Genomic DNA, 24,969 nt, shown 5'->3' with positions numbered 1-24,969 from the left:
CTTTCTTGCTTGCATTGCATGCCAGCCTCTGATTATTCCTTCCATCCAGGAATAGCACACACACTAACTGCAGGTGCTGCCTCAGCCTGACAAAGGTTTTTCCAACCTGAAAGCCAGCATCCCAGGCAGCTAAGTTCAGCTCACCTGGAGCCTCACAACTCCAATGCAACCAGCAAGCCTCAGCCTTGTCTGGTGCCTCTGGACCCCACCATGGAAGCCATGCCCTTGGCCCACATTGGCAGCACCAGTGGTGGAGGAGGAGACTGGCTGGTGGATGCATGCTGGCATGGGACAATAGATTCCCCTCTTCCACGTCCCCCCACCTCCACCCTTTTGCCTCCCTGACTCTGTTCATCAGCACCTGCATCCACTGATTCAGGGTTTTGCTGCCATATATGCTGATGCTCCCTTTCACCCTTGGGTCACACATGGCAGCCAGCATGTAGACTGGACTGGACTGCAAGGGATCAAGCCATTTCCTGATGCCTTCTTTCAGCCATAAGCATATCTGGTGACAGTGGCTTGCCCCATCCGGAACATTGATCCCTTGGAACTTCTCCATTTGGTTCTGAAGAACCCTCACTACACCTGGCTAAGGAGGGCATCCCCTGTGCTGAGGCTCTCGGTGGCCTCAAGGAAGGGCTTGAGGACCATCAAGATCTGGGAGATGGTATCCCACTCAGCTCTGTTAAGGGGGCCACTGATCCCAATCTCCCCAAGCAAGGCTATTTCATGGATGGCCTTCTGTTGCTCCACCAGCCTCTCATGCATCATGTATGTGGAGTTCCATTGAGTCTCCACATCCTGCATGATTGTGTGCTGTGGGATGTTCAGCTTTGCCTGTTTGCCCTGTTTCTCCCCCTTAATACTCGGGTGGAAGTAGCCAACCACCTTCCTGCATTTGAAAATGAGCTTGCTGGTGGTGCTGGTGCTGTTACTGGCAGCCCTGTCCCCCGCCACGACATCCCTGACAATGAGGTGGAACTTGTATGCCACACAGCAGATGTCAACAAAGTTGGCATCATGGACCACCTTGACCATATTGGCCCCATTGTCGGTGACCATGACCCATGGGTCAGCTTGCCCTGCCCAATGAGCACCCCTACACCAAAAAAGTTCATTGCCCCCCATGAAGCCTGGCCACTCAACTAAGGAGAAAGGCTGGTCATCTACAGAAAGCATCTCCCTAATACTCTGGGTGATCTCATTCACAGTTGCAATGTGCCCCTCTTTCTTTCTGCCTTTCCCTGTGTTCCAGTGTAGTCTGCCTCTGCTTTGGGGGGATGGGGCTTTGCAGCGAGAGGGGGACTTCTTTTTGGGCATGCTGGCACTGGTGCCAGGCTGAGAAGGAGTAAGGGAATGGGGGTGATGCCTGCAGAGATGCATCAGCATCCCTGTGGTGCTCATATGTTTTATTCCCCCCAGGTGGTTTTGGCTCAGCAGTGCAGGCAGATAGCATATGTGGGATCATCTGCCAGCTCAGAATGATCCCAAACCACATTACTAACTCACTTCTGGGGTGCAGGTGCATGTATGGATATTGCCTTTTCCCCCTCCTCAGCAGAGGCACAGCAACAAGAGGAGCTGACTCAGCTGAGCCACTTGCCTTCACAACCTCTACCTGGACCTCCTCCGAAGTGCCTTCAGGGGAAGGAGACCTGGCTCTAAACTTGAGGGATGTGGAGCACAAACTCAGATGATTCCCTGTGCTTCCCCAGAATTTCTCTTGCTATTGCACTCCACTCAGATCCAACTCCAGCTCAAACTCTTCCTCTGGCATCAGAAGGCTCAGGATGGGAAGTGAAATGGAGATGGAGGAGACCGTTATGCTGGTGCTGCCTGTTGTCATGGGGCAGGGGGGCTATGGCTGGTGCTCCTGGTGAGGATGCAGACTCAGGCAGTGGCACTGCTCCCCTCTCCTTGCTGCCAGTAGAACCAGAAGCCTCATGCCTGCTAGTTGTAGAAAAGAGGCTGTGTCTCAGTTTGGCAGGGAAGGGGGGGGAAGAGAAGGGTGGCTTGGGAATTTACAGCTCTCCCTCTACCCCCTCTTCTTCTCCTCCCTGAAAGCTTGCCATTGCCAACTGCCTTTCCAGCATGCTTCATAGTGTGTTTCATAGTGTATTTGGTGTGCTGGAAGATCTGTGTGTTCTTCTGTAATATAATATGTATTTATGTAGTGTACTTATGTAATAAATAAAATATATAAATATATGCATGTGCTCCTGTATAAATTCTATATTATAATATGCAATATATGCTCTGCTTTCCTTTCCAGTGAATGGAATGCACACTAAAACAGAAAGCACAGATTTATTTTCTGGGGGAAAAGAAGCAAAATAGACTAACAAAAACAAAACAAGGATTTGGGGGGAGGAATGCATTAAAAGGAATTAATATAATAGTAAAAAGGTATTAGGAAAGCAAAAGGTATTGAATCCCACTTGCTAGTAACAGGCTAGCAAGTAGGAAGAGATAGCCTTTCTCTGACTCTGCTGAGCTGCTGGAAGACACAGCTCAGTAAACTCACCCCAAGGCACAGAGAAACCTTAGTTCAAACAATCCTTTTTATGCTGTTTTTCTGTCCCTCCCCTAGAGCTCTGGGATTGGAAGGGACCTCAGGGAAGGATCACAATCACTGGCCAGCTACACGTGTCAATATCAGAGCAGTCCTTCCCCCCCCTTCCCCGCCCTTTCCTTAGTTTCTGTTTAGCTGCAAGCAAGCACAGCTTTGAAACTCAAAACATTTTGAGTACCCTCATTTTGTTTTGAGGCTGTTCTGAAGCCTTTCATTTCATTTTGATCTCACTGTTTCGAGGTCAAAATGAATTGAAACAGTGTCAAAATGAAACACCCATCAAAATTTGGCACAGCCCGTGTATTTATCAAATATATATGGCAGATACTCAGATGGAAATTGAAACATAAGTTTATTCCTCAAGGAAACAAGTTGATCTCCAGACCTATATCCTTCACCCAGCAGCTTACCAACAAAAAAAGTAATACTGAAACTTAACTTCCTCCAAAATATAGTATAGGGAATAAAGAAAATGGAAGTAAACCTGGAATACATATCTTATCTATTAGAGTTTCTGCCCCTCAGTTATTTATAAATCCTTGTTTGAAAGGCCTCATCCCTACAAGCAATGCCAACCTGTGTCTAAAAATCACTTTCCATAGTTCAGCACTACCAAAATTCTGTAAAATCCACAAAGCTTTCAAAGACACTTTCAAATAAGTATTCAGGATGGACCTGACTTATAGCATCTGCTAATGAGGAAGGCATGTTTAAAAGCCTTTTGCAACTAGCAAGTCTCCTAAAGCCAGGCAAAATTTTAGTCCTTGTTTGTACTGAAACATAAGAAATGTTCTGTCCCTATTCTCCTAAGCTACATGATGGATGTAAAGGGCAGATGTGGCAAGTCTGTGACTCCCCTTCTTAAATAATGGATGGCTTCATTGGTCTTTAGGAAGGCATTTCTGAATGTTGCCAGAACACATACAGGCAAAAGGGGATTTAATAGCAGCCTTCATCTACCTTAAGGTAGATTCCAAAGAGAATGGAGCTATACTGTTCTCAGTGGTGACAGATGGCAGAATAAGGAGCAATGGTCTCAAGTTGCAGCAAGGGAAGTTTAGGTTAGATATTTTTAAAAAAAGTTTCTCACTAAGGGGGTAGTAAAGTACTGGAACAGGTTACCCAGAGAGGCTGTGGAATCTCCATCCTTGGAGGTTTTTAAGACCCGTCTAGACAGCTTTAGCTGGGACTGTCTAGTGAGGATGGTTCTGCTTTGAGCAGAGGGGTGGACTGGATGACCTCCTCAGGTGTATTCCAACCCTAATTGTCTACAATTCTAAAAGTCCATGCAGTAAGAAGCCCCAGTGAGTATTCTGTCTGTGTGAAACTGAATCGTCCCTATTGTTCCTGCTGGGGCATACCCTGTTAAAAGCATTGTGTCATTTGAACAATCTAGTCCTACATGAACAAACGGGATATCAGATTCCTTTGGGGGGAAAAATTATTTGGATATTATTTTGTAAATATATCTATTTACATTTGGCAGAAGAATAAGGCATGACATGATTTTCTAAAATTAAACTAAATCACTGCATACATTCCATTTATGCCTGCAAACACCCAGTCACACGCAAATATACACTTATTTGCCTTCAAACATGTAATATTAGTGTCCATATAGTGCATGCTTCATTTCAAAATACTAGCTTGTAATTTCTCATTTTTTGTCCAAGCTACATTCACTCATTAGTGAATGTAGCTTGGACAAAAGGAATATTTTTTTCAGTTCATCCTTCTAATATACATTCCTTAAAAAAAAACAATAGATTTGGTCTAATATTTTTAAAGATTAAACAGCATCTGCTGATTTATTAAATACTTTATCCAACTCTTGCATTCTTCTCAACTACCTTATTCCACAGCACATAAATAGAGCTTAGAAGATTGATCATCTTTATGGGCTAAGAATAAAAAAAGAGACTCTGACCTTCAGTTTATAGTCAGAATCATCTGACCAAGTTTACAAAGGTAGCAATTACTCAGAAACAGGTGGTAGCAAGTTATGTTGCTTTTCTAAATAAAACAGTTTCCAGGAGTGGAATCAGCAAATTGTTGACTGGGAAACAAAATGTGAATATGAGATAATGATTTTTGCTAAATAACTTCAAGTCTGCCATTTAAGCAGCCTCATATAGAGGTAACTAAATTATCAACTACAGAAGAAGCCTAAAACATATAAAAGCCCAAATGAAACACTTTTCATCTTTTTGGTATTCCTGATCTTTCAAAAAGAAAAGGTGAGATTTAATATTTTATATGCGTGTGTTGCTTTCTTTCCTATCACTTAACTTTTATCATAAAACTCAAATGCTAAACCAGAGATAAGAAAAAACATCACAAGAAGAAGATAAAGGGGGCTGTTTATTTGCTTAAAACAAAGTTAAAATGTTTCCACTCAGTACAGTTGTAGTAAAGGAATAGAATTACACTGGTAACTTTGTGCTTTGCCTCACAACAAAAATTTCAAATAGGCTTTTTAAACCATGGGAAAGGTTTCCCCACACTTACACAATGAATTGGAGTCAACACTAACTGGTACTAAGTTATTACGGAGTACAAATATGGGCTACATGTGAAGGATACTAAGGGCATAGGCAGAAGTAACAATTGAACCATTCCAAGAATGTCATTGATTGGGAACAGTGCCTGGTGAAAGATGTCCATGTGTACACTGCTAAGGGTTTTAAGTAGAACTGTCACCTTTTAGGGCTTGCACTACTGCTGAAACACCATCAGGTGTGATAGAGTAGCCAAACCTTCATGTTTTCCAGGGGTCAGTTCCCAGAGGTTCCCTTAGGTGTCCCCAGAGAAGACAGACCCAGACTGGCTATATACCAAGAAAAACACAAAACTTGAAAGAGAAAGATAAACCCTTATCTTTATTTGAAAAAAATATATTTTGCAGCGCAGTTCTTCAGAACAGAAATTACGCATTCTCAGTTACTTTGTTGTAATAAGCATTCATCCTTATTCTAATGCCAGCATTATTGAAGTTTACTGGTTCCCTATTTCTTTTGTATGTAAAATCTCAAGAATAATGAACTAGCAATTACTGAGTTATTTAGAGAGAAAAAAAACCCAATGAAAACCTCTCCAACAGATATGAAATATGTTTATCCTTACTAGAAATGTTTACTGGGGCATAAAAAGTGGCAAATGTTGCCTTGGTGCCACCTTGTATTACACTCTTGGTCTAAAGGCACAAGGATTACTACTTCAGAACAATGGTTTTCAAACTTCCTGAAGTCACAGAATCCTTTCATATCACTTTTTCTGCCACGGAACAGGCTGACACAGAGCCAGGAGACCTGGCCCAGCAATGGCAGTGTACAAACCTCTAGGCCTGCTCTACTATTATCCCCAATCTGTTTGTGGTACCCTTGATGACCTACCATAGAACTCCAGGGTTTCATGGAACATAGTTTGAAAACCACTATTCCATAAAAAGGTATCGTACTGCTTTAGAAGAATGTATCCTGCCTTCACTAGGGTCCTATACCAGATGCTACAGAGGAAGCAGTAACATTTCCCATAATGAAATATCAGAAGGCTGAGGTATTTCTTCTTGACTTTAGATAGTGAATAGTCTGATTCCTAATGCTTATGGTATATCCCCAATCATCAAAAGGCCCTGGAAAGCTCTTAAATAATGGTCCTTACCCATCAAGAAAAGAACTTGATAATAGGGACTCTGACATAGCTTGGACACAAGCAACTATCCCTTCTCTTTCCACTACTTTTGTCACCTTCTCCATCCCCCTGCAAAAAAAAAAAAATCATTTCCCATTGCTGTTTTTTCAAACACTTGGAATTGTTGATTTGCATCTACAATCTGTATTTTTTGCATGTCCTCTCAAAAGTCACTAGGTCAAGCCATAAACAGATTAAACTTTGTCACTGGATGAGTTTGAACTAAGTATATACAGTTCAAAGTACATTTTGACTGATAATCAGTTGAGATGCTTTATTTCCTACTGTCATTGTCAAAGAGAAATGAGAATTGTAAGGTGTGTTTACACACTCAATTACTGCACATAAATAAACTCTGGGGCTTATTGCTCCAGAATTTTTTGTTCCTAGGCATGCCATTTGAATGTGCACCCAGAAGCAATGAACTCAGGAGCAATCAGCTTGGAGTTTATTCATGCGCAGCATACGGAGTCAGGTTGGAGTAGCCTTGGCTGGCAGGGGGCCCAGGAGGTCAGCCTGCCAGCCCAGGAGTGGTCCACCCAGCTGTACATGCTGAAGAGGGGCTGGCTGGAGCACAGGGGAGCTTCAGCATGAGGCTAGCCAGCAGACAGCCCCCACCCTGAAACACCCTCATGCCCCAGCCAAACTGGACAGTGTTTATACATATGCTGCTATGTTGTTTTTTACTCTGCAGCAGGATAGTACTTGTATCTACCAGTATTTATGAGTACTATCTTGCTGCAAAGTAAATTGGTTTGCTGCAGCCTAATAGCTATGCAAATACAGACACGAGACATTTACTGCGCAGCTATTTAATCAACTGCACAGTCAGTGTCTTGTATAGATGCACCACCAGAAGTACAAAATTTTAAAATTCATCTGATTTGTCTGAATTGTCTCTATTTTCCCTTAATTGTCATTGCTTATCTTGAAATTGATCTTATACTAGTATAATATCCCTCCTTATTTCATGACAGAAATACTATATAATGGAAACCATTCAAAAAGCATTCTAGCAACTGAATGAATTTACAAATTGGATATGGGAATCTTTTTATCCACCACAGAAATGCAGTGACCTCTCAGATAAAACAAAGCAATTACTTAAAAGAGTGCCCAACTTGCTTTATCTAGTAAAGATAATTATTTGAGATATTAGTTGATGTTTCTAAAATAATTCATAACTCTTTCACAAGTATAATTAAAACGATATCTGTGAACTGATCTAAGAAACCATGCCTCTTCCTTCTTCTCTCACATATTCTTTTTAGAAAGGTAAATCGGCATATTTAATTCCACATAACACCCTTCATCTTTATATTTTTAAAATATCTTCTGGAGGTTAGACCAATAAAATGTTGGATCAACTTGTAGTTTGCTTGCCTTGAATAAAATTAGATACTTTTTTCACTTTAACCACAACTTTTCAGCTTGTTTAGTTAAACACTAAAGGAGGTCAGTCCTAGGAGGGTTCCCATAGCAACCAGGATAGGCAAAGATTGAAGACAAAGGTGTTGATCTCCTTCCCTAAGAAACAGGAATTGTAACACAAGAAGTTACTCATATTTTGGAATTGTAACACAAGAAGTTACTCAGATTTTGTTCATGTTGTTACCAATGTATGACTAAATCCTGTATGGCATTGTATCTAAGAGCAAAAAAGCTATTTTGTGAGCCCAAGAAGACAAAAAATCTTGAATATGTTAAAATGAAATTAGCTTTACCATGGTTAGGCTTTATCTTGAATGTAAATTATGACTAAGATGATCAATGAGCAGTTATTTGTGTCAGAAACTAGCACTGGCCTGTGAGGAATAGAAATGAGATTAGTGCAATCCTTAAATGTTACCCAGCTACACCAGGGTCTTTCATCTGCACTAGCTTATGCCCCTTGAGTCTACTGGAGTCCCCAAAGCATAATAACATTTCTGATCTCTTGTGTCCGGGTTTGAACCCAGGTCTCTGATTATAAAAGGACAAATCACTAATCCCCTACATCATGCTGCTTCCATAAACTGATGTTTCCATAAACTGACAGTTTTATATTCAGAAATTACTGAATCTTGTGCAAGAAATATTCTGTGTTGATTTTAAAACTACATACATACTAGAAATGGCTCAGTGTTATCTCTGCCTTTGGCTGAGTACAGCAAAGCTATAAAGTTATTTTTAAAGAATGATAGTACAAAGCAGCAAACTGACAATGTGATTTAGATCTGCTCCAAACCAAAGAGTAAATCCAGTTTATGACAAAGTTGAAATAATAAGTTCATCTTATCTGCTAGTGTATGTAGGAAACTGGAGAATGGCAGTGTTACACTGAAAGGATGCAGTTTTCAGAATGACACAGCATCTTATTTCAGATGCTATCTTTATTGAAAGGCATACCTGTGTATCCTCCCCTGCTGAGCATAAAAGCTATTAAATTCCATGTGTCCGTGTATCTTTGATACACTATAACACAAAAGCTGGAGGAACCAGTGCAGCAATATTAGTGTTAAGCTGGAGTAACGGAAGCAGAATTTAGACCCAATGTTAATTCAGTTGTGAAAGAACAAAACTCCTGTGCTAGAAAAGGTTTCATTCCCACTTCATCAGGGTGTGGAGAACTCTCAGTTCCTATTGACATCAAAGGGCATGAGCGAGCAGCCAGGGAATCTGGCTCAGATTTAGGCAATTTGTTTAAGCTGCCTAAACCTGAGTTGGAATCACTGCATGCAAGCATTTGCTACTTTCCAGGAGGAGACAAGTGAGTTGAAGAGTTGTAGGGACTGGCAGGAGAGAGCTGAGCTTCCCCAGCCCCAGGGCTGTACTGCAGATACATGCAAGTGTTTATTAGGTCAACTTAATTCATTTGAAATTAAGTTAAACCACATCAATGTAAGTTAGTTCTCATCTCACAAGAATTAACTTTAGATTGGCTACACCATTTTTAGGATGACTTAAAGTCCGTGAAGGCTTGCATATCCAAGCATGTAGATCACCCTAAATTCAGTTAGGGTGATCTAAATATAACACCTGTATGCACCTGAAGAGAACTAGAGTGCCCTGCACCCTCTGGAACTGAAAAACTAAATCTTCTACGTATTTACTCAATATCCAAAGAGCCCATCTCCTAAACAATCCAGATCTTCAAAGACATTATGAAATTGCCTGCTCTCATTAAGAACAAAGGAAATAACTGTGTTTTATCCAACCTAATATGACTTAAAAGGCATCGAAATAACCCCTAGCATATTTTTCCCAAGTTCTTTTTTTCATTTTTTCTTCTCATAGTAACACCAAGCACAACAGTCACTAGAGCCAAACAAGTTCTCCATACTGATAAAGGCTTCAGGCTTCCCAGCTTTGGTCTGCAATTATATTTAAATATCCTCCTTCATTGTTGCCATATGGCAGGGATCAGTCATTCTAAGAAAAATCCTTCTACTATGATTATGTACAAAATTCAGTTTCTACTGAGCAAGTCACTGCTCTCGCAGCAGAAACTGTGAGTGAACAAATGTACAGGATTTTTCTCTGGAAGCAAAAAAATGGCTGCTCCAGGAAAAACCACCTGGAAAAAAACAGGGTTAAATCACTCCTGCAAGAGGTTCTCCCAGGAAACTGAACGTTTGTATACTTACCCTTCCACTGATATCTAGTGTGCTTTACTCCTACCAACCTCCACCCTTCTGCCCCCCCCGGAAACACTGTCATTTAGGTTGGACTCTACTGCTTCAGCCAAACATGAAGCAGAACACACCCTCTGAGTGCTTTGGAGCTGGGAAAGCCCAGCTCTTTCACCATTCCTACACTGTGCTCCAGGGAGATGCATGCTGCTAAAGCAGCTATATCTACTCAACAAGACCTTGAGTAGTCAGGGTCAACCAATCAGGGCTACCCCATGCACAACATCACCTGCACTGCAGCATGCTCTCAGGCCCCTGTCCAGGGAGCTTCAGCACTCCTCCCTATTCCTCAGTGCTCGGCTCTTCTAACGTGTGTGCAGGCCTCTCTGGGTATGTTTTTCTGCTGGAAAATTGCTTATATTGATAATAAACACTTGTGAACCAAATCTCAAAACATTGTGAGCCAGGTGCCCTCTTTGTCCATACCCGTGTATTTTTTTTTTTTTTTTTTTACTTCAGTGAAGCAAGATTGAATATTAAAAGCTTGGACTCAGGAACACAGGAAAGTAAGACTGAAAGGGACTTCAACAAGACCATTTAGTCCAGTCAGTTCTGCTCAAGGCAGAAACATCTCTGACTAAACCATTCTAGCCAAATGTCTGTCCAGTCTTCCAGGGAGCCTGTTCCAATGCTTCATGACCCATATAGTCAGAAAGGTCCACCTAAACTCCAACCTATATTTCCTCTGCTGTAGCTTGAGGTGACTTCTCTTAGTCCTGTCCCCTACGGCCATGAAGGAAAGCCCATCTCCATCCCTTCTATAATCATCCTTCAAATATTTGAAGACTATTATCAAATACCAATTCAGTGTTCTCTTATCCAGGCTAAACAATCCTAGTTTGTTCAGCTTTTCCTCATAAGCCTTGCACCTGGGCCCTTATTAGTTTTGTTACTTTTCACTGGACTCTTTCCAACCTGTCCACATCCTTCTTGAAGTGGCCCACAAGTAAACACAGTAGTCCAGATAACGTCACCAGTGCTGAAGATACATTTCTTGGAACAAAGTTTTTTTTCTTCCAAATCACCCATTTCAGAGGGAGGCAAGTTTTTTCTGGCTACAGGTGGAATAATCAGAGGGAGGTGAGTTGGTGGGCAGGTAGCCCCCTTTCCCGCCACAGAATTCTGTCAAAGCCCCTCATCTGTAGACTGAATGCCAGATTAAGCCTGTGGTCCAAAGTTGGCCAATTACTGACCTATTTGGCAAAATTTTTAGTATTATTGGCAACAGCAAGACTCAAGAAGAGTCTTTTCCTTTTCCCGGGAAATAATACTAAAGTATTCCTATATATCAGGGGTGGGCAATTATTTCAGGTAGAAAGCTGCTTGCCGAGTTTTGGCAAGCCATCGAGGGTGGCATGGGAAGCCCTAGCCCTTAACAGGTGCCCCGCCCCCTGGTCACCATCTTGGGACTGGTAGTCCCAACCTTTAACCCCTGACCTTTGCCACCACAAGTCCCTCCCCTTGCCCCCTTGAATTACTCTTTTTAGCCAGAAGTTTTGCCATCTCAGAACCACAAAAATACCAAATTATATTCTAAAAATCAAACATGTACTACAACATTTATTAATTTCATTTAAAAAAATATTTCTGTCCTGATTTACACTTGTTTGTGCACATAGAGGTGATAGCATAATAGCTTAAAATAAAGTCTTATTCTTGTATAATGTGGGAGGGTCGGCATAGGTTTGTGGGTGTGTGGGGGAGGGTGTGTGGGTGAGTATGGTGTGGGTGGGTATGGGTTTTGTGGGGGCCTGTGGGTGTGTGGGGGGAAGGTGGTTGGGGAGGTCTGTGGCTTGTGGAAGGGGAGGGTTTGCCCACAGCCTGCCCTCCTCCAGTAGTCCTCCTGCAAGCCCAGGCTCTGCACTCCTGGCCCTGGGAGTGCAGAGCCCATATCAGTACACAGGGCCAGGCTGCCAGGGGCTCTATAGAGCCAGGCTGGCTCCCTCCTCTCCCTGCTTGAGCAGCACAGCCCAGCTCCATAGAGCCCCTGGCAGTCTGGTCCCATGTTCCTACCACCCCACTTTGGGTCCTGCCAGCACTAGTCCCAGGACACCGGCACAGGTCCCGTGCTCCTTCCCAGCTGTCACTGCACTCTGAGTGCCCACTCATTGCCCCTTCCCCTGCCTGCCACAGCCATTTCCCTGCTCCTCCCAACCCACTGACCTGCCCCATGTGGTTCCCAGCTACAGTGTCAGGACCACAGGAGTTAGCTGGCTGACTGGCCCTGAGGGCTGAGGCAATTACTCATGGTCCTCCCCTGCCTCCCTGCCCCCTCCTCCTTATGTGCATATCTCTCAGGGATGGGGGTCTGGAGTAGGGGCCAGGCCAGACTTGCTGCTAAAGCTGCTTAACCTGGCAGTGGTCTCCCTGGGTCCTACTGCCCCTGGCTCTTGTTAGCTTTGACAGGCAGCCAGAGGCAGAAACATATTAATTTTCTAAATGTTTTAGGAGCCCCGCGGGGCAGATAGACTGGTGGGCTGGATCTGGCCCGTGGGCAGTATTTTGCTAGCCCCTGCTATATATGGTAAATCAGTAAACAGGAGCTTCTAGTGAAGTACTAATATAAAGTAATGTGATCTACTGCTGTATAAGAAAGAGAACACCAATTAGGACTATTTACAATGGAGATGGGCATTACTGTCCTATATTTACTTATTTCTGAAATTCAGCATTCATTTTTTTAAATAAAAATGTAGAAATAGTTCAGAAAAGAGCTGCAAGAATTAGTCAAGTTCTGTAAAATAGATTCTGAGTGCATCATGGAAGATGTGAGCCAGCCAGGGAAACATGATGAACATAACAGCATACCACATTTACCATGCAGCTGATTAGCTAGTGCATTTGGGGAGATGTCTCCCATGAAACAGACATCCTAACAGACTACAATAAAAGTGTGAATTAATTCCCATAAGGGAAAAAACATGATAATTATTCTACAAAAAAAAAAGAATTTTCAATTTTAGGTCCTCTTGAGGATGAAACTAACGCTGAAATGCCAACATTTTAATCAGAAATAATGAATTTTATTCAGCTGTAGTTCTTATAGAGAAGTATTTGCATGAGACTGCATTATTCTAACCTCACCCTTCCTGTTAGAAAGAATTCTAACTCACCCCTCCTGTGCTATGAATTATTGTATTATTATTTAAGAGAATTGACAGTAGTTTATTAGTGCCTGTGATATTGCCAGTGATCTTGAATACTGTTTTCTTTTTACTACCATGGGTATGTCTATTCATCATACAGTGAATGCTACAGATTTTCTATCTGAAGTGTGTTCTTTTAAGCTAGGGACAGAAGTTACACATAAACTGGTTTAAGTGTTCAAAAACTGGTTCAAGCCTGTAACAGAACATAAATTCAGTGCACATAAACCAATTTCAAAATAGCCACAACTGGTTGAATGTAGCATCAGACTTACTTAACTGATTTGGGTCAAACTGGTTTATGCAACTTCTGTCCTAGATGCCTAGTCTGAGACAGAAGTTAAACCAGAGTCCCCTAGCATCCCAGCATGCTTTTCACCCTGGGCTGGGCTGTGCTACTTGTTCTAGAAAACAGAGCTGGCCCCGCCCTGCCCCTTTACTCTCTAACTGAAGCGGGGTCGGGTGGGGTGTGGCCAGAAATGGGCTAGAAAGGTCCCCTGAGGCAAAGGGAGCAAAGAGTATTCCCCCCTCCCTCCCCTCTCCCACTGGGGGACCACAGCCAGGGTAAGCCTGGTCAGGGTGTAGCAGCCCCTGTCAGATTCCCCCTTCATCCACAGCCTGAAGCAAATCAAGAGAGGGAAGAGGATTTAATCTCTACCTCTACCCCCTGTCCCACTGGCAGCACAGGTCTGCCAGCCAGGGCGGAATAGCAGAGCATCCCATCAGTCATTCCTCCCTCTCCCCAGTCCGGTGGCAGGGAAGGCAGTATGGCCAGAGTCAGCCAGCATGACCCAGCTATCCACTTGCCTCACCAGTGGCTGATGCTGGTGCTGGGGGGCAATTATTTCTGTTCCAAGCAGTGCTGCTGAGCAGAGGTGGAGGGGCTGGCCAGGGCTGGGTTGTGGGGGCTGGGTCCTTCACAGTGGGCTGCAGCTCAGGTGGGGGATGCACAACGAGATTGCTCCTCACTCCCTGCACCCAGGCTGGGCAGGGCTATCATGGGGCCACATGACTCGGCTAGGCAGGGTCCTGCCTAGTGACTGTAGCTCTGTGACTGTCTGGTCCAGCATCACAGACACAGCCTGGCTGGGTAGTGGACTGACCAGGGGGCTCAAAGGAATAGGCAGACCCCAAGCCTGGCAGCCACCTGCCACAGCCACTGCCACATCAAAAGCTGCAGGCTGGCTGGGGCTGGGCAGGCTGTTCTGCCCTCCTCACCTCCAGCTGCCGCTGCCACTGCCACAGCCACTACTGCTGCTGCTGCTGCCACCCCTGCCACGCTGCTCCATTTTGGGCGGGTGGGGGAGCTTCAGCCCAGCAGCTTCTGCCCAGGGCATGGAGCTCCGGCTCCAAATCCTGGCTGCTTTAGACCCATGTCACCAGCCTGAAGAAGCTGCTCAACATGCTGTGCAGGAGGGACAGCTGGAAAGAAGCTGGAGCTGGAGCTGGAGCCACAGCTACATGTGCTGGGTAGAAGCCATGGAGCTGAAGCTCCTCCCACCCTGAGTGGTGCTGCATGGGTTGGCAGGAGCTGCAGCTGGAGATGAGGGGAGAAGAACAGCCCTGGTGGCCCCAGCCAGCTTCCCCTCACCTCCTGCAGCTATTCCCCCTATCACTCCTGCCCCTGCTGTGGCACTCCAGGCAGGCAAGGTAATGGGGCAACGGGGGGAGCTTCAGCCCAGTGCACAGAGCTCTGGCTGCTTTCTAGGTACTGTGGCTGCCTGCAACGGCTGCTCATCACACTGAGCAGGTGGAGTAGGATGAAGACAGCTGAGAGCAGAAGCCAGCGCTCCATGCCCTAGGCAGAAGATGCTGGGCTGAAGCTCCCCTCACCGAACCCAGAGCAGTGCAGCAGGAACAGCTGGAGGCAAGGGGCCCAGAACAGCCTACCCAACCCCAGCCATCCCAAAGTTTTTGATGTGGCCACAGCAGCTGGGTGCTGCACAGGGCAGGGGGCACAGCAGCAGCTGCAGTGGGCAGCTGCTGGGCTTGGTGCCTGCCAGCACCTACAAAACACCCAGGCAGCCTGCTTCCCGGTCAGCCCCCACCCATGCTGCTGTGCCAGGTGCTGCCAAGTCATAGCCAATGGGCAGGACCCTGCCCAGCTGGCTGCAGCCCTATGACAGCCCCACCTAGCCTGGAAGTGGGGAGCTGGGATCAGTCTGGCCACGCAGCCCCCACAGCTCCAGCCTGAGCTGCACCCCACTGTAAATGGTCCAACCTCTGAGGCCCACCTGGGCCAGCCCCTCCATGTTCACCCTCAGCAGCACCACCTGGCTCAGCTCAGCCTCATAGCCCCAGCCCATGGCCAGTAGGGCCATGCCACCCGTCTCTGACCGGGCCCCCTGCCACCTGAGCAGGAGCAAGGGAAAATCTGGGCAGACCACAGCCAGGGTCCTGTACCTGCCTGGAGACAGGAAACTTTAATTTCCCCCTGCCCCATTTTATCTGAGACACTGTCCCAGCTGCTGTCTGGCCCTTCACCTAAGGCACTGCCCCAAGGGCTGTTTCCCCCCTCGCCCTCCAGGCACACCCTGGCTGGGGTCCCTAAAGGCCAGGGTGGGAGTTTAAGCCCCTCTGAAATCATACTTTGTCCCTGCCAGGTTGTGGGGTGGGGCGTGGAACTGGCCACACCCCTGTCAGCTTCCCCCAGCCTTGTGGCTGCTGCCAAAGGCAAAGGAGAGCTGTTCTAGCGCCCCACCGCCATCCCCCAGGTTATAGCCTGAACCACTACAGGAATGTGCCTGCATTTCCTGAATGTCTGTTCACAAAATTGGTTCAATCTTTGCAGGTTAGACTAACCTGCAAAGATTGAATCAATTCAGGCTTGGCTTTTTGCATGTCTGTCCCTAGCCCTGGTGGAAAAGGTGCATGGTATGACAAAGACACTGAAATGATTGTACTTATTTTTTTTTTGGATCATGCAACAAGACTTGAAAGGATTACTACTTCTAACCATAAGTTGTTTGTGTAACAAATCAGTATTTGTAGTTTTCATCCTTTGAGACAATAGAACATTATGCAATAAATTATCTGTGGCAGACAGCATATTGGTACAAAGACTGTGAAGGGGCTTTTGGTCACTAGGTTCCAGTTCAATCAGGTTAAAAGCTTTCCTCTGGGCCAGCTCAAATTAGCCTTGATTTTCTTCAGATTTTTGCCTTAGCCTATAGACATAATTGGTTGTACATAAAATATAGTGCACTACATTTAGGGAAATGTGATTTTTAATTGAGTATTGGTGCATCTTAAATATACATGGTAAGGAAGAATTTTATAACACTGGTATTTATGTGACTTTAGTCTTTATGGCTTTTTTAATTGTAGGACCAATCTTAAACAATTAAAGATTATTATTACATGAAACACTAGGTATGTATATTAATAAAGCTTTTACTTATACTGGTTTTGTGTTTGATTGCCACTATTATAGCCAAGCTAAAACATAAAGAGGGATCTCAGTTGTTGCAATACCTAGATTTATCGTTTCAAATTATTTTGTATATATAAATATCAGATTGGTGTGTGTGTGTATATATATCAGTCTGATATTTTAATTTAGCATGCAGACTCATACACACACAACACAAAAACATAATCCCATTAACAAAACTAAATTTTGTGTGTGTGTGTGTGTGTGTGTGTGTGTCAAAGTATTAGTTAGAGACTGATATTTTAATCTGTTTGAATAATATAGAGAAAATATCTTAGATGTTTTGGCTGGGGACACCAAAAGGGGCTGAGTTCATCAAAGATTCTTATATAGAAGCTAGAAGTGACCTTTATGACCTAATGATTCCTCTACCAAACCCATGATTTCAGTTTGAGAAATAATGCCTCTTTGAGGAAGATAACTAGGCTTCATGTTAGAGATTGCACATGCTGAAGATTCCACTGCAACCCCCAGTACATTTTTCCAATGGTTCATTATTCTCTATAAGAATAAAGGGCAAAAAGTTCAGTCTGCATTGATCTAGTGCTAGCCAGTAGAAATCACTGTCTTTACATCTCTCACAATGAAACACAGACCCAGATACCTGAGCTCTGTGATGCATCAGAATCACTAGACCATAAAATATAGCAGGTGTCCATACAATTGGCTCCTATAAAGCTATGTACTAGGGAAAGGAGGTTTAGGTTTTTATTTTAACTGTTTTGAAATGAAATGTTTTAGGTCAGATGAATAAAGCAAAATATTATGAGTTGAACAGATTCAACACAACATTTTCCCTGACAGGAAAAACTCATACATTTTCTTGAATTTTTTATTTTGCTGGAACTGCATCTGCTACCAGAGGAACATTTTGATAAAGAAAACCTAACTAGGCATAGTAAAGATGCCAATGATCAAACTAACCAATTAAATTGGTCCTTCTGGGCCATTCATAATCAAATAGCCCCAATGTAAATCCCAGTCTCAGAGTAGCTGCTGTTTCCTTAATATAAAGGAAGAATCACCACTCGTATCATGGTTGTTGATCTTAATCAGCAGGAGATATATGGAAAATTAATCACTCTTGCCTCTCTGTACCTAATTAGTACAGCTAAATATGTATGCACACCAAATATATATGCATGTATGCATGGCCTCCTTTTATCTTAATTGTGTGTTGGGGTAGGGGGTAGGGGGAACAAAACAGGGAGGGCAGAAACAATGCTGGATTTGCATGCCTATTTGGGAGCTACATTGTGATTTGATGAAGTGCTGCAGGCTTTATTATGAATACAGTGTTGTAATACCACTTATACGTGTATATTCTTCCCTTTATAGACTGTGCAGTGCTATAGAATGTGTTATAGGATGTGCAGTGCTATAATTGCATACAACTTATTCCCTAGATCAGAGGTTTTGTAGCAAGTGGTCCACTTCAGAATGTAAACAATAGTATTCTGCATGCAGAGGTACCGTTCAAAGCGTTCAAGGCAAAATACTCTGGGACAGATACTAAACACATAAGTAAATACAGCTTCACAAAGTTCAGTGTGGCTATGCTGAATTAAATACAGCAAGAATCTACTCCATATACTTAAAATAAAAATATACTACAAGAGCTACTAAAGTATTAGTGGAACTTACTGGCTACTTTTGAATGATATGAGAGCTTATGAAATGGTGAGGCTGCTTCTAGAAAGACAACAATTCCAAAAATGGCCAATATAAATAATTTTATTATGCCTATGATTTTTAGTGAAGTTGACAGAAAAGTTACATGACAGAAGCTTCTCATCTTACTCTTTACTTGCTGAGAGCATTTTTCATTTTAAATATCATCTAGATAGTACAATAAGCTGTATAAAACTATTTCTAGCATTTTTCATTAGAATTAAACCAGGTATCACTGCATACTCCCAGACTATCGTACTCACTAAGGAATGCAGATATCTTAATCTTTTAATTCCAATTTTTGCATAGTTTATAAAATGAACCAAAAGGATTTAATATTTTCCCCTTCCAATCTTACCAAATTGAATATACTAAACATTTGGCATATAGAAAAAAAAAAGGGGACTCCTCTTTACAGAGCTTCTATCATAACCCTCACATAAGAGCTTCTGTCACATCAATATTTAATGTTATAGAATAGAAGATGAAGGTATAAAGTAACCACCACTTTATTTTTCATTGCAAGGGCATGCAGAATTAAGGCAGAGAGAAAAACATGATAGATTGCAAATAAAACATTTAAAGCACCTAAATTTAAAAAATACTTGCTCTAGGATTAACTTAATTGTGTCTGCAAAGTTGAAAATGAAATCCTGACTGGGTTCATTCGTAAAATAAATATAGTGGCTCCACTTTAGTCTTCCATAGGTATAACCTGAAAAACCCAAACTTCACCACAATTTGTGAAAGGCAGCATAATAGAGGCCTATTTCCACTGCAGCAAAGAGCAGCTGAGGACTGAACTAGCAGAGATATTAAGTGAAGCTTTCAAAGCATCTGCCCCTGCTGTATCAGAATTTAACAATCCATCTTAGGTCCACTGGACTAAAGCCCTGCAGTCAACTATGGGATTCCCTACTGAGAAAGATGAATACAAATCATGATGATGAGCAACAAGCATCCTTGGTGCCTGAGTTAGTAAATGTTCAAGGCAGTGACTTTCAAGCCATTCTCAATTGCAAAAAGTGCATATTTAGAAGGGGTTTCTGAGGATGTACCTACAATATCATCTACGTTTTGACTGCAGGTTTCTTCAAGCTAGTTCATTAGTAGTTTAGCAGCCCTAAATCCAAGGTTAAATGAACACTGCATTAAATACACCATACGATATTTTATATGTGTATATATATATATATATATATATATATGCACTGCTCACTAGTATAGCAGCTTTTTAAATGACCAGTCAAAGAGTGTACACATTTCTGTTTATGTTGAAGACCTGCATGTAGAAACTAAGTCCAGGAGTTGACAAAAAAAGAGTTATTACAGCCCTATAAAAGCTTAATGCACATATATACAGGCATTTTCTTCAAAGAAAGCTTCCCCTGCTGCATGCTCTGGATAAGGTACAAGGGGTATCCCTGAAACACAGCAACCAGACTGAGCAGATTCCCTAGCTGAGAACTTCCTGTTAAGAATTAATCCCCATGGTTAGGGACACATTGCACACAAACCAGTTTAAGTGATCAGAAACTGGTTTAAACCTGTAACAAAACAGACAGTCAGTGCCAGTTTCAAAATGGCCAAAACCAGTTTGAGATAAACCTGCTTGAGCGTAGTATCAGAAGGCACGTGTACATGAAATTAGGGCCCTAATTTAAAGTGGTGGGTTTTAAAAAACGCCGCTTCAACTTAGGGCTGATTAAACCCCTGTGTTGTGCACACACCCCGCTGACTTACCTGCCTTTCCAGCAGGGAGGAGAGAGCAAGCTGCCAGTGGGTGGAATGGTTCCTGGGCTACAGGGTGGGGGGCTGCTGCTTCCCTTTGTGGCAGCTGCAGCCCCCCTCCACCCAATAGCACCTGCCCACAGGCACTCAGATCAGGTTGTTCTGGGGGGCACCATGGAGGGAACTATTGGACCCTGTGCAGCTCAGGCAGGCGGGGGGGGGAGGGGGGAGAAGATCAGCCTCACTGCTTTTCTTGGGCAGAGCTGCTTTCTCGAGTTGCTGTCAGGCTGCCTGCAGGGCTTCCTGCAGAGCTGTGAAGCTGCATGAAGCCCAGTGCTTCACTCTGTGGCTATAGGGGCAGCAAACTAAAAAACTCCTTGAAGGGAGCATGCTGGGGCCCGGGGGACCCCATGTTATACTGCCTGGTCCCAGAATGGGGCTGGGGGGGGCGCAAAGGGAGTCTCTGTTCCATGCTGGGGGTAACTCTTCCCACTCCTGCTCCTCCTTCTCCCAGAGGAGTAGTGGGATTGTGGAGCTCAACTGGGCAGGGTGTGGGTGTGAGGGAGAGTGGGGGGTGTCGTGGACCCCACACACTCCCCCCATGGCATGCAGCCTCCGTTGCCTGGCAACAGCAGCAGGCAGGGAGATCAGGGCACTTGTGCCTAGTGCAGGCACAACTCTGGCCAGTGCTATGTGGGGTGGGAGAGAGCAGAGTCTGCCTTATCCCTGTGGCTCTGCTTCCTGAGTCTGTAGCTCCAGCACTTACAGCAGGAGAAAGCCCCACACTAAATCCATCTGCTTCCCCCACTCCATGCCGTGGAGGTGCCTGCACTCTTCTGGGAGTGGAGGGAGCCCCATCCTCTGCTTTCCCGCGGAGTCCAGCATGGGGCTTCACCATTGTGAGTGCAGAGCTGCAGGCGCATGGCACAGAACCCCTGAGACAGAGCACTGCCCTCGGAGTGAGGAGCGCAGCCTGCCTGGCTGCTTCTATCCCTGGAGCTCTGCACCGCTCCTACAGCTCCACACTCACAGAGGGGAAGCCCTGCACTGGACTCTGTGGGGAAGCAAAGGGGTGGAGGGTCCCTCCAGTCCCAGCAGAGTGTGGGGACCTGCAGGTAGGGAGCGGGGGAACAGTTCCTCTCTGGGTCTGTCAGGGAGCTGCCGGGGTGGGCCTGCCAAGGCCTGGTCATACCCCAACTTCTCAGCTCAGCTGCCCTGTGGAAGGAAGGGCTGTTCTAGCACCCCCTGGGCTTCTGTCATGAGCCACTGCAGGCATGTGCCAAATGTCTATCCACTTGCAACTTGGTTCACGCTTTCCAGGTTATATTAACCTGCAAAGACTGAATCAATTCAGGCTCAGGTTTTTTCAATGTCTGTCCCTACCTCACTGGATTCTGCCCCACCCACTTCCTAGGTTATTGGCATTTAGGATATTTCTGGGAGCAAGTGATAATGATTCAGACACAACAGTGTTCTGACAAACCCTGGGCATAGACCCATTATAATAATGAGACATGGGGGATATATTTTAGAGAAGACTTGATACCAACTACTTTGAACAGTGTCAGTGATCTAACTTACTCCAGGAATGGAAAGATGCTCCCTTCCTTTTCAGTAGTACCCTACCCAACAGCAACTGAAAGATAAATAAAAGGACCCAAGCTCTTTCATTTGAAATTATCCTTTTATTACAGCTTCTCCACTTACTCAGGTTTAGGTTGGCTGACCAATCATGCATTCTCCTTCAGACCCCATCCCTGCACAGAATCTACCAAGACACAATTCCAAGTTCTCACAGTCCTGCTATATATATCACCTGAGCCACTTTCTCGTGTAGCTGCCTTTTACACGCAACCTTTCCACAACTTCCCACAGCACTCTTCTTCAGAATTAACCTTTGTTTGTAGTATATCTCCTTGATACCATAGGAAGCAGTGATATACTATTATAAAGGTATTTGTTCATAAGGCAATTCCTCAAATGTCTGTTTTAGACTCTGTTGCACATAGAGATGCCATAAGGTGCTCTCTACTAATATGTAAAAAAAAGCTAATAAGAGAACTTTATGTAGCCATTTTTTTTTCATTCCAATCATTTTATCTTAACACTGTTTGAAGAGTCCTAGTAGACAGTAATAAAGAAAATCTTCACCTTTTCCTATGCTTGCAGAACATAAACATTTTTCTCAAATATATTTGAGGTTGTAGTAATGTCATGTTGTTGGGCTACATAAACCAACCAGCACATTGAAGTGATAATGGGAAATAATGCGTTTTTTTAGATGGAACATGAGATGTGGACACAACGTTGTCAGACTGATTATCTATTGAAGCAAATAAATATATGTGGGTCAAACAAAATATATCTGCTGATTCAAGTACCCAAAGCCAAATCCTCCTTGCTTTATACCAATGTCACATGCATAAGTACACTGACTTCAGATTGTGTTACTCCCAATAAGCCATGTTGTGAAAAGAAAGTGTTCAGATTCAGAGTAGTAGGCTGGAAGGGTACAAGGTTCAATTATCGATCACTGTTCACCCAGTAATGTAACTTATATTCACATTTTACTTAGCCCATTCATAGAATATGCAAGATCCAGTATTCAACATTTTTGCTGGTAGGAGGGATCTTAGCAGATGGTCACTGAATCAAATAAATTCATTTGTTAGTAGAAAGAATTCCAGAATATTATTTTTCAAAACATTGAGATATCAATATAAAATCTCTTTTGTCTTTTTTATATACACAGAGACAGAGCCCCCCTCTATACATGCAAGTAAAGACATGATGGGATCCAATACATGATCCACGCAATCGTGCCTCTTGCCATGCCACACATGCATGGCAGAAGGTATGGTTGTGGGACTGCACATTAGATCCTATTGTTTCTTATTGCTTTTGCAGAAGGAGCCTAATCCTAGGGTCCCCATGCACCAGAAAGAAATGAATTCCCATGGCTGGGAGCCTCCTCAGCCCACACGTTGTGCAATCTGCAAGCCTCAGGGGTACATAAAACACCCGAGGCTAGTTTCATGCACCCCTGAGGCAGAGGCAAAGCAACTGCTGAAATCCATAGACCTGGGGATTTCACACATCCCTGAGGTTAGGGGATTATGTTGCTGCAATCCCCCAACCTCAGAGGTAACACACACTCCCAGCCTTGGGAGATAATGGCATCCAAGATTCTCCAGACATCCCCAAGGGCTGGGAGATTGCAGCAATGCCCCATGACTGCCAGGACCCAGCTGGGTTCCAGTACTGGCAGGTGTGCTGGGGGGACCCAGTGTCCCCTCAGCTGCAGGACCCCCAGCTCTGGCTAGGCATGGTGCAACCCTGTAACTAAGGAGAACCTAATAGATGTGCAAATTAAAGCTTGATAGCCACAAGCTATAAAATTACGACACATTTTTTAGGTCTAACTTTATAGCTAGTTGCAGCTTTTTATGGAGCAATAGGTACTTGGTATGCGTAGCTGATTTCAAGGCAATTGCACAATTAAACAGTTAATTGTGTGATACATGTAACATGTAGACAGATCAATAACAGTTTAAAGTCACAACATCCTTTTTGCATTCATTGGAAGTTCTCTTTAAATTGCAAGGGAACTACAATCAGACCCAGTTATTTTCTTTGCATCTGACAAAGCAGTCTGTCATCTAGGATAGCTTATGTCTCTGTGAACAGGTTAGTCTCCAAGAGTGCATCCAGACAAGTGTGCATGTGCTTCTTGCAGCGTCTCAAACCTCAAATGCTGGCCCTACAATAAATTCTGGTGGGCTGGAGGACATGGCGGGGGGAGGGGGGACCACCACCATGCAGGACCTCATCAATAAAGGCAAGGGCATTGGGAGGTAGAGCAGACTTCACCTCCTGGACCAGATGGCAGGTTGCACATGTCATGGGTAGACCCATGCACTGGGCCAGCACAGAGGGGTTCACCTACTTCTGCCTATTGTAGTCCAAGAGGTCTCCAATACGGGTGACACCAGCCAAGATGAAGTTCTGTCACAACTGGTGCGCTTCTGCCATCAGCACCTCTAGCTGGGGGTTCCAGTTGGGGGTTGAGCAGTTTGGCACCCTGGGTGACTGTTGCAGGGGATCTGGAGGCAGAGACCAGCTTCCAGGCCTGGAGGAGGTCCTGGCTGAGATCTGCCAGCCCTTGCAGGTCCTTCAGGGAGAAGCCTCACAGGCTGAGGAGCTGCCAGTTGTATCAGAGCCCCCAGATGTGGTAGAAGAAACTGCAACCCAGTTGGCCTCATGCCACATGGCTACCGACACCATATAGCAGTCACTGCAGGGCCTGAAGATGGAATGCCAAGACCTCACTGCACAGGCAAACCAGGCCCTGGAAACCCTCCCGCAAGGGGAGGCTAAGGACCTCTGCAGCAACTTAGTACTGTCCCGCCCAAAAATACTCCAGCGCCCATCTCTGGAGTTGTGCCTGAACAGACAGGGCATGTACCTGGTGTCAGAGCATGGACAGGACCAGCTGGTTCAGTACCAGCACTCCCAAACAGGGAGAGACATTGCAGGAGCCCTACCCATGCCTGGAGCCACTCCACCACCCTTGCCTCCAGCTGGGGCCAGTTTTCAGTTGGGGAGAGTTCTGTGATAGGTAGACCCCCCAAGTAGAGCAGCAAGCCCACACCCCAGCAGATCCTGCAGAGCCCGGGTGGGAATGAGCCCACCTGCCACCCACCACCAGGCCAAAGCTCTTGATCCAGTTGACCCAGGCAGAGGAAGCTGCCGAGTACAATGCCTGGCAGGCCTCCGCCCACACCAGGTTGCCCGAGTCCTGGACCTCGAGGAGTATGTTGTCAGCATAAGCTGACAGGACCAGCTGCACTGCCGGCTCCCAGAACATCAACCCCACTACCCGCTTCTGCAGGAGAATGAGGAAGGGCTCCAGGGCCAAAGCGCACAACTGGCCTGACAGCAGGCAGCCTTGACGCAGTCCTCTCCTGAATGGGTTGGGCTCCATCAGGGTCCAGTTGAGCTTGACGAAACATTCTGCAGAGGTGTACAGCATCCTGAGAGACAGCACGAAAT

At 44.6% G+C, this 24,969-nt stretch overlaps 1 protein-coding gene across 1 annotated transcript in view; it reads right to left on the bottom strand.

The window, feature by feature from the left end:
• The window catches only part of NRG3 (neuregulin 3), a 1,079,313-nt gene that overhangs the window by 882,077 nt on the left and 172,267 nt on the right, over positions 1-24,969 (bottom strand). The gene's annotated exons all lie outside the window — the stretch shown is intronic.

This window comes from Crocodylus siamensis, chromosome 7 (genome assembly GCF_052110815.1).
Source record: "Crocodylus siamensis isolate JL-2025a chromosome 7, ASM5211081v1, whole genome shotgun sequence".
Lineage (NCBI taxonomy): Eukaryota > Metazoa > Chordata > Crocodylia > Crocodylidae > Crocodylus > Crocodylus siamensis.
The sequence above is the reverse complement of the archived record's forward strand: the minus strand, read 5'-3'. Positions and strand labels throughout refer to the sequence as shown.